Here is a 12,538-nt window from a genome sequence, read left to right as displayed (position 1 = left end):
ACTATTCCTTTTATGCACTCATCATCAATGATTTTTTTTTTTTTTTGAGTATTGAAGAAGGATATTTATTATTCCTTTTATGCCCTCACCATAAATGTTTTTTTTTTTTTTTTTTTGGTATTGAAAAAGGGAGATTTAAACTTGGATCTATTACCAAGCCGTAAATAAACTTAGCATTCGGCTATGCCTTGGTGTGTCTCACCATAAATGATTTTAAAATCTAGTAATAACTAATTTTTTTATTTTAAAGGAGGACAATATTGGAAAAATATGAACAATTTGTATGATGTGTCACTATAATTAGTTTGTTTCTTAAACTTTGTATAAAAGTCAACCGGACAAACATTGTGGGACGAATATAGGCTTAAATCTTTTCAACTTGAATTAAGATGATACTAATAAAAAATATAAACCTTTTGAATGGCCACTAGTTAGTGCAATATACAATTACTTGAATTATATGAATCTTATAAAAGCTCCTTACTTACTCTTAGAGCATTTACATAAGTTAATACCTTATACATAGCTGTATCTTGGATCTATTCGGTAAAATTAGATATTTTTGTAACTGTTAGTTATCCTAGTTAGTAGCTGTTTAACTGTTTAACTGGCGTTTCATCAAACGTCGCTGAAGAGAGTAATATTTCGTAATCTGCTACTTGAAACCCTAAATGCTAGTACACTACATTACTAAATACTGTAAATAATAAAAGCAAGTTTTGACTAAAAGCTGTATGAAAGATTATTGCCGAATTGGGCCCTAGTTAACAAAAGGGTTGTTTTTTTTAAAGCGAAATGTCATTACCACAAGGGAAAAATTCCAGCAAATAAGAAGGGATCTCATTCCAAATTCGAAGATAAGCGTGATGGATGGATACTCTTGCTAGAGTATGAGCATCCATGTTTGCTTGTCTTGGAACTTACCTGCAGTAATATCATACCTACAATCTAAAATTCTCTTATTATCTAAAATAATAAGATCAAATTCAAAATTGTCTACAAAAGGATATTAAAGGCATTAACAAAATTTTGACAATCAGAAAAAACGCAACCATTAAAGGAGCTCGACTGTTGATTCTAAAGCATTTGGTTTCTAAGTGACCATATTTTCTAAGCTAAAGTCACTAAAAACCCAGCAGTTGTTTTTCCTCTTAAATTAAGAAGTTAGGAAAAAGAAATCTGAATAAGAAAAGTTGTTGTTTGGTGCACTAAAACCACCTAACCTCCATGCACCCAAATCGTTTAACCTCCATGCCACCATGAACCTTTCACAATGAACTACGATATGATTAATATCCTCCAACTCATACAAAACTATAGAAAAGACATCTCGCATCAATATTTAAGCATCTCTTATTTAGTCTTCTTTTGTTAGAAGCACATTCTTTACAGCATGCCACGTAAAGTCACAAATCTTTGGAGGAAGATCGAGTTTCCATACCCTATTCCGAATATCTCCATTTAGTTTTACAGGTTCTTGTAGGTCCTAATAGGCAACACCTAAAATTTTGGCCTTTAAAATGTTCTTTTCAAAATTACAGTAGAAGCAAATCTTCTAACATGAAATTTTAGATTTTAGAACATATGAAAATCATTTAAATAATCAAAGTATTAAACATATAAGGATAACTCATAATCTGAAATTTCTCTGTTGCTGGGTTATTGAAAAGGAGTATTTCAGCAACTCAGATTTAGTTTTAGTTCAAAACAGATTTCAATCACAAAGTATACACAATTTAGCATATAGAGCAATTGATCAACCGATATTTAAGCATATCAATATAATATGTGTTTGAGTGAGTAATTTCAATTAAAGCCACAAAGACAAAGAAAAAAAAAAAAAAAAAGGAGAACTCAACACAAAAGATTTTATAGTGGTTCAACATTTAACTCACTTACATCCACTCCTTAATAATCCATCTTGAGATTCTCCACTAATAAACTCTTAACATGAATTAAATCATTAAGTTTTGTGGTTTGTTTTGTGAATTCATAACCTAGGGTCATTAACTTATGAAAACACCCCATGAGTCAAACCATATAGCTTCCGCATCAAGTTATTATTATCATGTAATTTATTAGCCTATTCATATCAAAAACCCTTCTTCTGATAGTGATTAATGAAATAAATCAATCCAAGGGAGAAACTAATGAAAAGTTCAGGATTTCATGTATCAAGTGTTCACCTGTGGTATATATAAAAGTTCAGGATTTCAAAACTTTCAAAATATTTTCTAACAATAATTTACATATTATGTGCCTATGTGTTGGATTACTTTGTTTTTTATCTTATTATTGTTCATCAGTTTACAAATATTTTTCTTGACACTTTCTCTCCTTGGTTACAACTTATGCTCAATTAACCACATCTTTGTTGTCCATATTGTTTTAGGCCAGAATCTACACTTATACATGAAGTTCTCAAGGATATTTTGAAGAAATTGAATAGAATATTCCCTAGTTATTCCTCAGGTTTGATTGGAATCGACTCACGAATTAAACATATTGAAGCTTTAATATCCATGGAATCATCTGCTGCTAGAACTGTTGGCATATGGGGAATGGGTGGCTCTGGTAAGACCACTCTTGGCAGAGCTACATATGATCGAATCTCCTACCAATTTGAACGTTCCTACTTCCTTTCAGATTTTAGAAAACAAGGGAAAAATAGTCCATTTCAATTGAGGGATTCTCTTTTGTTAGGGCCCAGCAATAAGATTACGAGAATAATAACACAGCGAAAAATAGAAATATGACACACAGATATTTACGTGGTTCACCCTTAACTGTTTAGGGCTACGTCCACGGGACAAAAACCGAATAATTCTTCCACTATTAAAAATAGTAGGCTTACAAAAGAGAGTAATACAAAATAGTGGCACTCGAAAGTGTTTCCCAAATTATCCTCACTATTTTCTCTACCCGAGTTTTAGAACCCAAATCTAAAACTCAAATTCTCTCAAAAACTCTCTATTGCTCGGTTGTATGTTGAGATGGCTGAGCCATCTCCTATTTATAGGAGAGGGTGGACGCGTTAATTACGCGTCCACCGAAATTGTAACGCGTCCACCGAAAATAAATTTTCCTCTTCCTTTTTATTTTTTTTTTTTGTTTGTATTTGTTTCAAATGTGGGTCCCATTGAGTGGGCACCTCACAACAAATCTCCTCCTACACACTCAAGTGGGGACATTAATCATACCGGCTATTTTTCTGCAAGTGACAAGTTTCTCCGTAGGCAAAGCCTTAGTCATCATATCAGCGCCATTATTATCAGTGTGAATCTTTTCAATCTGAAATAACTTCATCTCCAGCGCATCACGTATCCAATGATACCTAACATCAATGTGCTTTGACCTTGAATGAAAGGTCGAATTCTTGCTGAGATGTATCGCGCTTTGACTATCACATAGCAGAATGTACTTCTCTTGTTCCACACCCAATTCTTGTAGGAATTTCTTCATCCACAAGAGTTCTTTGCTAGCTTCTGTAATGGCGATATATTCTGCCTCAGTGGATGAGAGTGCAACACATTTTTGTAATTTCGATTGCCAAGAAACTGCTGCTCCTGCAAAGGTCATCAGATATCCAGAAGTTGATTTGCGCGAATCAACATCACCACCCATATCTGCATCTGTGTAACCCTCTAACATAGGTCTATTATCACCAAAACATAAGCACATTTTGGAAGTGCCCTTAAGATACATGAGAATCCACTTTACTGCATTCCAGCGTTCTTTACCTGGATTTGAAAGAAATCGGCTAACAACACCAACAGCATGAGCAATATCTGGTCTTGTGCATACCATGGCGTACATCAAGCTGCCAACGGCGGATGCATAAGGAATCTTCTTCAGTTCTTCTTTTTCTTTCTCACTTGAAGGACATTGATTGAGACTTAATTTGAAATGACCTGCAAGTGGAGTAGAAACTGGTTTCGCATTGCTCATATTGAATCTGCTGAGAACTTTCTCGATATACTTTTCTTGAGACAGCCACAACTTTCTCTTTTTCCTGTCTCTGGAGATCTTCATTCCGAGTATCTGTTTTGCCGATCCCAAATCCTTCATGGCAAAGGATTTTCCAAGTTCCTTTTTTAAGCTCTCAATTTTCTTAGCATCTTGGCCCACAATTAGCATATCATCCACATATAACAAGAGAATAATAAAGTCGCCTTCTGCGAACTTTTTCACAAATACACAATGATTAGAAGTAGTTTTCTCATACCCGTGATTCACCATGAAAGAGTCAAACTTTTTGTACCACTGTCTGGGCGCTTGTTTGAGGCCATACAAGCTCTTCTGCAATTTACACACCAAGTGTTCTTTGCCTTTGACTCTGAACCCTTCTGGCTGCTCCATATAAATTTCCTCCTCTAAGTCACCATGGAGGAAAGCAGTCTTTACATCAAGTTGCTCGATCTCCAAATTCAGGCTAGCTGCTAATCTGAGCACAACTCTGGTAGAAGACATCTTGACAACGGGTGAGAAAATTTCTTCAAAGTCAACTCCTTTCTTCTGACCGAATCCTTTCACAACCAGTCTCGCCTTGTACCTTGGCTGTGAGTTGTTCTGTTCAGTCTTCAACCTGAACACCCATTTGTTCTTCAATGCTTTCTTACCTTGAGGCAGTTTCACCAACTCATAAGTCTGGTTTTCATGCAAGGACTCCATCTCATCTTGCATGGCTTTCAGCCACTCATTCTTTTTAGAATCTTCCATTGCCTCCTGGTAGTTCTCTGGTTCTCCCCCTTGAGTTAACAAGTCATACTCATTAGGAGAATATCTCTGGGAAGGTATCCTGCCTCTCGCAGATCTTCTCAATTGAGGCAGTTCTTCTACTGGAGCTGGTTCAGTATCATTCTGAACAGGTTCATCATCATCTTCTTCATCATTTTGTGGTTCTACACGAGGTTCTGCATCAAGACTAACAGGAAACTCATTGATAGACTTTGGCTTTTCATTTTTCTCAAAGTCTTCAATGGTTTGGTCTTCCAGGAATACTACATCTCTGCTTCTGATGAGCTTCTTTTCAACTGGATCCCATAATCTATACCCAAAATCATCATTTCCATAACCCAAGAAGATACACTGTTTTGACTTCGAATCAAGCTTGGATCTTTTCATCTTTTGGAATATGAACAAAAGCCCTGCAGCCAAATATTCTAAGATGATCGTAAGAAATATTTTTCTCTGACCACACCTTTTCTAGAACATCTCCTTTGAGGGAGGTTGAAGGTGAAAGGTTGATCAAGTAAACTGCAGTATTCATTGCTTCAGCCCAAAAGGTTTTAGGAAGTTTAGCATGAGAGAGCATACATCTAACCCTTTCAACAATGGTTCTGTTCATTCTCTCTGCAACTCCATTCTGTTGTGGAGTTTTGGGAACTGTCTTCTGAAGTCTGATGCCGTGTTCTGAGCAATACTTCTCAAATGGACCTCTGTACTCACCACCATTATCAGCTCTAACACATTTTAGCTTTCTTCCCGTTCGTCTTTCAACACTGACATGGAAGATTTTAAACATATCCAGCACCTGGTCTTTTGACTTTATTGGGAAAGCCCACACCTTTCTAGAATGGTCATCAATAAAGCTAACATAATATAAGCAACCACTCAATGATTTGTCACCCATTGAGTAAACATCAGTGTGTACCAATTCTAGAATACCAGGTTTTCTAGATGGAGAAGGAGATCTTTGAAAGGAAACTCTATGTTGTTTACCAGACAAACAATCAGTGCATATTTTCAGAGGCAAACCTTTGGAACCTTGGATTTTCTTCTTGGTGAGAGTCTCCATTCCTTTCTCACTCAAATGCCCAAGTCGTTGGTGCCACAACTCAGCAGATGAATCTTCAACTGCATTCACCACTCCTGTGCAAACTTTGGCCTGGGTGTAGTAGAGGGTGTTGAATTTTCTTCCTCTACCGAACACCAAGTTACCTTTGGAAAGCTTCCACGTTCTGTTAACAAACAGATTTGCATAGCCCAATTCATCAAGACAATGAACTGAGATCAGATTGAATTTAGCCGTAGGAGTGTATCTCACATCTTCCAACCAGAGATCATAACCAGCATTGGTTTTGATGCATACTGTTCCAATGCCGCAATTTTCCACATATGTGCCATTCAAAGTCTTAACATGGCCGTAATCTCCGAGGGTAAGTGATGAGAAATATTCCTTCTTTGAAGAAATATGATAAGAACATACAGAGTCAATAATCCATAGAGATTGTTGACTAGTGGAACACTCACTAAGACCAGCATGAGAAATCAGCGCACTACCATCACCAAGTGCGTCAGCATCAATAGCTACTGAAGCTACCTCCGTATCGTCTTTTTCCTCATCATTTTCTTTGGCTCGTTCCTTCTTCCACTTTCTCCAGTGCCTTTGGACGTGACCAGGCTTGCCACAATGATAACAAGTGACACCTTTCCTTGACTTGGGTCTTCTCCGTGAACTGTCACGTTTGTCTAGATTTTGGGGGTATCTTGTTCTGCTTCTCCCCCTCCTTTCTGTAACTGTAACGAGTGCATCTGAGTTGCTACTTGTAGCATTCTCCTTCCGTCTGGTTTCTTCATTCAGAATGCTTTCCTTAACTGTAGTTAAGGTCAGATTCCCCTCTGATACATTACTGAGCGTAACAGTCAGCGTCTCCCAACTGTCCGGCAAGGAACTTAATAAGAATAGTGCCTGTACCTGGTCGTCAAACACTATCTTTGACGTCGTCAGTTGGTTCAATATTTCTTGAAATTTGCCCAAGTGATCTGAAGCACTTTCGCCATCTCTGTACTTCAGATTTACAAGCTTTTTAATTAAAAAGGCTTTGTTCTGGGCATTCTTCCGCTCGTACATGTCCTCCAACTTCTTCCAAATAGAATAGGCATCTTTCTCATGAGCGATATGATTTATGACGCTCATTTCAACAGACTGCCTGATTGTTGCGACTGCTTTTCTGTTAATTGACTTCCAATCGCTCTCATTTATTGAAGCTGGTCTGACCCCTTTCAACTCAATCGTTTCAAACAGATCTTTACAGCATAAAAGATCTTCCATTAATATCTTCCATACTGCATAGTTTGATGAGTTGAGTCTAACCATTGTGCCTATTGTTCTGTCGTCCATTTTTAACTTGTGCAGAATATTATCACCAACAAAAACCGTATACGTGAATAGTAGTATACGTAAATAGTGACCGTATGACTGAATAGTAACAGTATACGTAAACAGTACCTGTATTCGTGAATAGTAACTATATACGTGAATAGTATTATGCGTGAATAGTGCTGGGCTTACTTGAAACGGACTCAGCAACACCAATAGTACTGTTCACCATCAACTTTGAGTTACTATTTTACTATTCATCACTAAGTCGATTTTGCAACGTCTTTCCGAACGGACTGCACCAATGGACTCGGCGTAATTTTCTCGTCGTCGTGGTATATTTATTTTCAAAATATATCCATGGATCCGGTAAACCTTCGGCTCTGATACCACTTGTTAGGGCCAGCAATAAGATTACGAGAATAATAACACAGCGAAAAATAGAAATATGACACACAGATATTTACGTGATTCACCCTTAACTGTTTAGGGCTACGTCCACGGGACAAAAACCGAATAATTCTTCCACTATTAAAAATAGTAAACTTACAAAAGAGAGTAATACAAAATAGTGGCACTCGAAAGTGTTTCCCAAATTATCCTCACTATTTTCTCTACCCGAGTTTTAGAACCCAAATCTAAAACTCAAATTCTCTCAAAAACTCTCTATTGCTCGGTTGTATGTTGAGATGGCTGAGCCATCTCCTATAACGCGTCCACCGAAAATAAATTTTCCTCTCCTTTTTTATTATTATTTTTTTTTGTTTGTATTTGTTTCAAATGTGGGTCCCATTGAGTGGGCACCTCACAACATCTTTTTACGTTTATCTTAAATTAGAAAGATCTAAAAATGCGTAATCTTGATTTATGTCTGACTGATTATATTAAGGATCGAGTTCGCCGCACTAAGGTTCTCCTTGTTGTTGATGATGTGGATAGTTCAGCACAACTGAATCAGCTACTAGCTACAGAATATAGTTTGTTTGGTTCAAGAAGCGTTATTCTTGTGACGAGCAAGGATAGGCAAGTCCTCAAGAATGTTGTTGATGTGATATATCCAACGATGGAATTGAATGAGCATGAAGCTCTTAGACTCTTTAGTTTGAATGCTTTCAAGCAAGCCTATCCCTCAAGTGATCATATGGAGAAATCGAAAAGGGTGATAGCTTACACTAAAGGAAATCCATTGGCTCTCAAGGTTTTGGGATCTTTATTTTTTGATAGAAGTGAAGAATATTGGTGTAGCGCATTGAAAAGATTAGAAAATATCCCCAAACCTGAAATTCATAATGTTCTGAGAGTTAGTTATGATGTACTAGATTCTGAAGAGCAAAGAATATTTTTGGATGTTGCTTGTTTTTTCACAGGGAAAAATCTAGATGATATAATCACGATATTGGACGGTTATTTTTCATCGGTGTATTTGACTATAAATACTCTTATCGATAGGTGTCTCATTACTGTTTCTTGGGATAAAAGGTTGGAGGTGCATGATTTACTACAAGAAATGGGTCGGAAAATTGTCAATGATGAATCTATTAGACCTGAAAACCGTAGCAGACTATGGAATCCAGAAGATATTCGCCACATATTGTTGGAAAATAAGGTGCAAACTAACCATTTTTAGTGAAATTTTCAATACAAAGTGAACAGCATTTTTGTTTTCATGTTGCATAACATAACGGAATTAATACTCTATTCTTGTGTTTATTAGGGAACAGAAGCAATTGAAGGCATTTGTTTGGACTTATCTAAAGCAAGGAAAATATGCTTACGATGTGACGCCTTTGCAGGGATGCATAATCTTAGATATCTCAAATTCTATAAGAGTGAGGATATTACACATGGAGGAGGTAAAATGCACCCTTATGATGGCGGCCTTCGATTTCTTCCTATCGCATTAAGGTATCTCCACTGGTAGGGTTCCCCTGTGAAATCTTTGCCAGCAAATTTCTGTGCTGAAAATCTTGTTGTGCTGGAGATGCCTGAAAGCAGGGTTAAAAAGCATTGGACTGGAGTGCAGGTATCTATGCTCACATATCTTTTTTCTAGATTTTTCTTTCTAAATATATATATGAACCATGACGTTAAAGATGTTGATTCTTTGGCTTTGTGTTTTTGTTTCTCTGTTTTTTCATGGCAGTATCTTGTAAATTTGAAACAAATCGACCTTTCTTGGTCTGAATATCTGATTAAAATTCCAGATCTATCAAAAGCCATAAACATTCAGAAAATAAATCTTCAGGTTTGTACAAGTTTAGTGGAGCTTCACTCATCCACTCAACACCTTAAAAAACTTGAATTCCTTTCTCTGTCCTGTTGTGTTAATGTGAGGAGCATTCCGAGTAGCATTAACTCAAAGGTTATTAGATGTGTTGATCTATCATATTCCCTCAAGGTCAAAAGATGTCCAGAAATTCTTTCTTGGAAATTTCTTAAATTGCTAAGGCTTGAAGGAATGTCAAATTTAATCAAGTTTCCAGATATTGCAGCAACTGAAATTTCTTCGGGCTGTGATGAGTTGAGTATGGTTAATTGCGAAAAGCTCTTGAGTCTACCAAGCAGCATCTGTAAATGGAAATCTCTGAAGTATCTTTATCTTTCAAATTGCTCGAAACTTGAGAGCTTCCCAGAAATCTTGGAGCCCATGAATCTAGTGGAAATTGATATGAATAAATGCAAAAATCTCAAGAGGCTTCCAAATAGCATCTATAATTTGAAATATTTGGAATCCCTTTATCTGAAAGGAACAGCTATTGAAGAGATACCGTCATCTATTGAACATTTAACTTGTCTTACAGTGTTGGACCTCAGTGATTGCAAGAACCTTGAGAGGCTTCCAAGCGGAATTGATAAACTTTGCCAGCTGCAGCGTATGTACTTACACTCATGCGAGAGTCTTCGTTCCCTACCTGATCTTCCACAATCTTTAGTTTATCTAGATGTTTGTTCTTGCAAATTGCTAGAGACTATACCATGTGGCTTATATAAATATGATAAAATCTGGCAAGCCATAAGAGGAAAGCAAATACAGGGGATAACAGCAAGAGAGACCAACCTACAGAAGAGCAGTTGTTGTACCGTCAAATCAGCAGAAATTTTGACGTCAAGTGTAATTAAAGTAAATTAATTCTTTAGAATACAATCTCAAGTTCTTAACTAATTGAAATTTGCAAATTGCTTCAAATTGGATAAAAAAAAAGCCATGCCAGATGTTAAGTCAACAATTCCGCATCTCATTACACACTGAGTATGTAAGACCATGTTTTCTTTATCCCTCTCTTTCCATCTCTATCTCTCCAATGCTTTGAATTCTGTTTACAGTTTAACCAAGAATGTGAAGAAAACAGTTGAATTTCTATTTTCTAGAAGTGAACTTCATCGATCATTCTGTAGGATCTTCAATGACTGCAGTTTTCCTTGGAGTTTTCCTCTATCACTTGTGTTTTTGATATTCTGCTTTCTTGCAAACTTGAACTAAATGATGGCAGCAAACTAATGTTTTTGGTTTAGCTTAACATGAGTATTATAAGTTATAAGGATTAGGTAGAAAATGGTTAGAAGGTAAGTTGCATTTTTTGTATAAATAGTCTTATTGTTGAAATGAAATCAGTTTGCATTTTCTTCTCTTAATATTTAGTTCTGTAATCTTTTCTCTCCCATTTTTTCCAACATGGTACCAGAGCTTCTTAGTTCTTAAGGGCCTAATCGATTTTTTACTTAAAAAAAAAAAAAAAAAATGGAAAGCAAAATCAAGCTATGGTTTCTGCTACTTCAATCCTAACACCGCCTATATTCAAAGGTCAGAATTATGATTTGGGTAGTAAAAAAATGAAAGCTTTCTTAAAGGCTCAAGGGTTGTGGGAGATAGTAGAACAAGATTATGAACCACCTTCACCAAGAGCAAACCCAAAATCTTGCTCAAATTAAACGAGCAGAGGATGCTTTAAAGCCATTCAAGGCTTTGTCTTTCATTCACTCAGCAGTAGATGAAACAATTCTTCCGAGGATTATGGCTGCAGAGACATCCAAGAAAGCATGGGATTTGTTGAAGGAGGAGCTTTTAAGGTTCCAAAAGAATGAAGCAAGTGAAGATGCAAACTCTTAGAAGAGAATTTGAAGCTTTAAAAAAGAAAGATGGTGAAAGCATTAAAGATTATAGCACAAGATTGCTGCAAAGTAGAAAACCAGCTAAGAATGAACAGATAAGAAATTTCAGATCAAAGGATGATAGAAAGAATTCTCATCACTTTTCCTGGACAATTATGAATCTAAAGTTGCTGCAATTAAAGAATCTCATGATTTGTCCAAGTGCTCTGTCACAGAACTCATAGGAGCTTCGCAAGCTCAAGAGCAGACTATCCATGAGAAATCAAGTGTCTGTGGAAGGAGTTTTTCAAGCAAAGGTCAAGCTCAAAGAGTCAGCTGTTGTGAAGTATCCTTCATGTGGAACCCTTAAGAAAACTAGCCACAAAAAGAAGGATTGTTGTCATAAAGGAAAGCCACAATGCTACAAATGCAAGAGGTTTAGGCATACTCAAAAGAATTCCAGACTTAAAGGAAGAAAACAGCTCAAAGATGGTGCTCCAATATGATTAAAGTTCAAACTAAGCTCTAAAGAAGCAATTTCTACTTTGCAACCTAAATGCCAAGGAGGAGTGTTAGAGAAGTGACACTCAGTTTGTCCTCTATCACTTAACTTGTGTTTTTGATATTCTACTTTCTTGCAAATTTGAACTAAATCATGGCAGCAGACTAATGTTTTTGGTTTAGCTTAACTTAATTATTAAGTTATAAGGATTAGGTAGAAAGTATGTTGCATCTTTTGTATAAATAGCCTTATTGTTGAAATGAAATCAGTTTGCATTTTCTTCACTTAATATTCTATTTTGTAGTCTTTTCTTTCCTCTCCCATTTTTTTCCAACAGTTAAAGCTATGTAGAGGATGCTACGGTGGATGCAAGCTGCTGCTACATAGGGTGTAAGCTGAGAATGCATGCGGACAGAAGCTGTTGAAGACTGATGCAAGTAGTGGTTTAGTTTGTGTAATTAGTTATCTTAGTTCTTTTTTTTTCTGACTAGGTTAAATGTCATGGAATCTTCCATATCTTATGTTATGTAATGTGTGTAAAAGGAGTGTAGCTTAGTTTAATTATAGCTTAAGTCTGGAAGAAAAACTTAAATTCTGGAAGTTTGGTGAATAAACTTTGCTTTATATGATGTATAAAAGTGTTAAGCGAGAAATATGAAGAGTAGATCTTTCATTTTCTCTTTCTACCCCATGTTTTCTTCAAGTTCCTCTACCTCTAAACAAAAACCAATCTAGTAGCAGATCAAGCAACATGAAGAAGAGGTTATCAAAGTTCCAAAGGCCTTGTCATACATCTTGTAGCTATGACAGATCCTACCTTCACTAAGATAAAGGCATATGAGGCA

The 12,538-nt window shown here is 36.4% G+C and overlaps 1 pseudogene across 1 annotated transcript; it reads left to right on the top strand.

Moving 5' to 3' along the window:
• Nucleotides 1–2,150: 2,150 nt before the first annotated feature.
• Nucleotides 2,151–10,800, top strand: LOC149495499 (disease resistance-like protein DSC1; annotated as a pseudogene). Its single transcript, XR_016321370.1, has 5 exons — nucleotides 2,151–2,191; nucleotides 2,393–2,574; nucleotides 4,869–4,981; nucleotides 7,941–8,708; nucleotides 8,817–10,800. The product of XR_016321370.1 is annotated as a disease resistance-like protein DSC1 (transcript).
• The last annotated feature ends 1,738 nt before the right edge of the window (nucleotides 10,801–12,538 follow it).

The sequence above is a fragment of the Jatropha curcas genome, chromosome 6 (genome assembly GCF_041381405.1).
Source record: "Jatropha curcas cultivar XTBG-Jc1 chromosome 6, XTBG_Jcur_1.0, whole genome shotgun sequence".
Taxonomy (NCBI): Eukaryota; Viridiplantae; Streptophyta; class Magnoliopsida; order Malpighiales; family Euphorbiaceae; genus Jatropha; species Jatropha curcas.
Note: the sequence above shows the minus strand (reverse complement) of the source record. Positions and strands in the feature narration are given on the sequence as shown.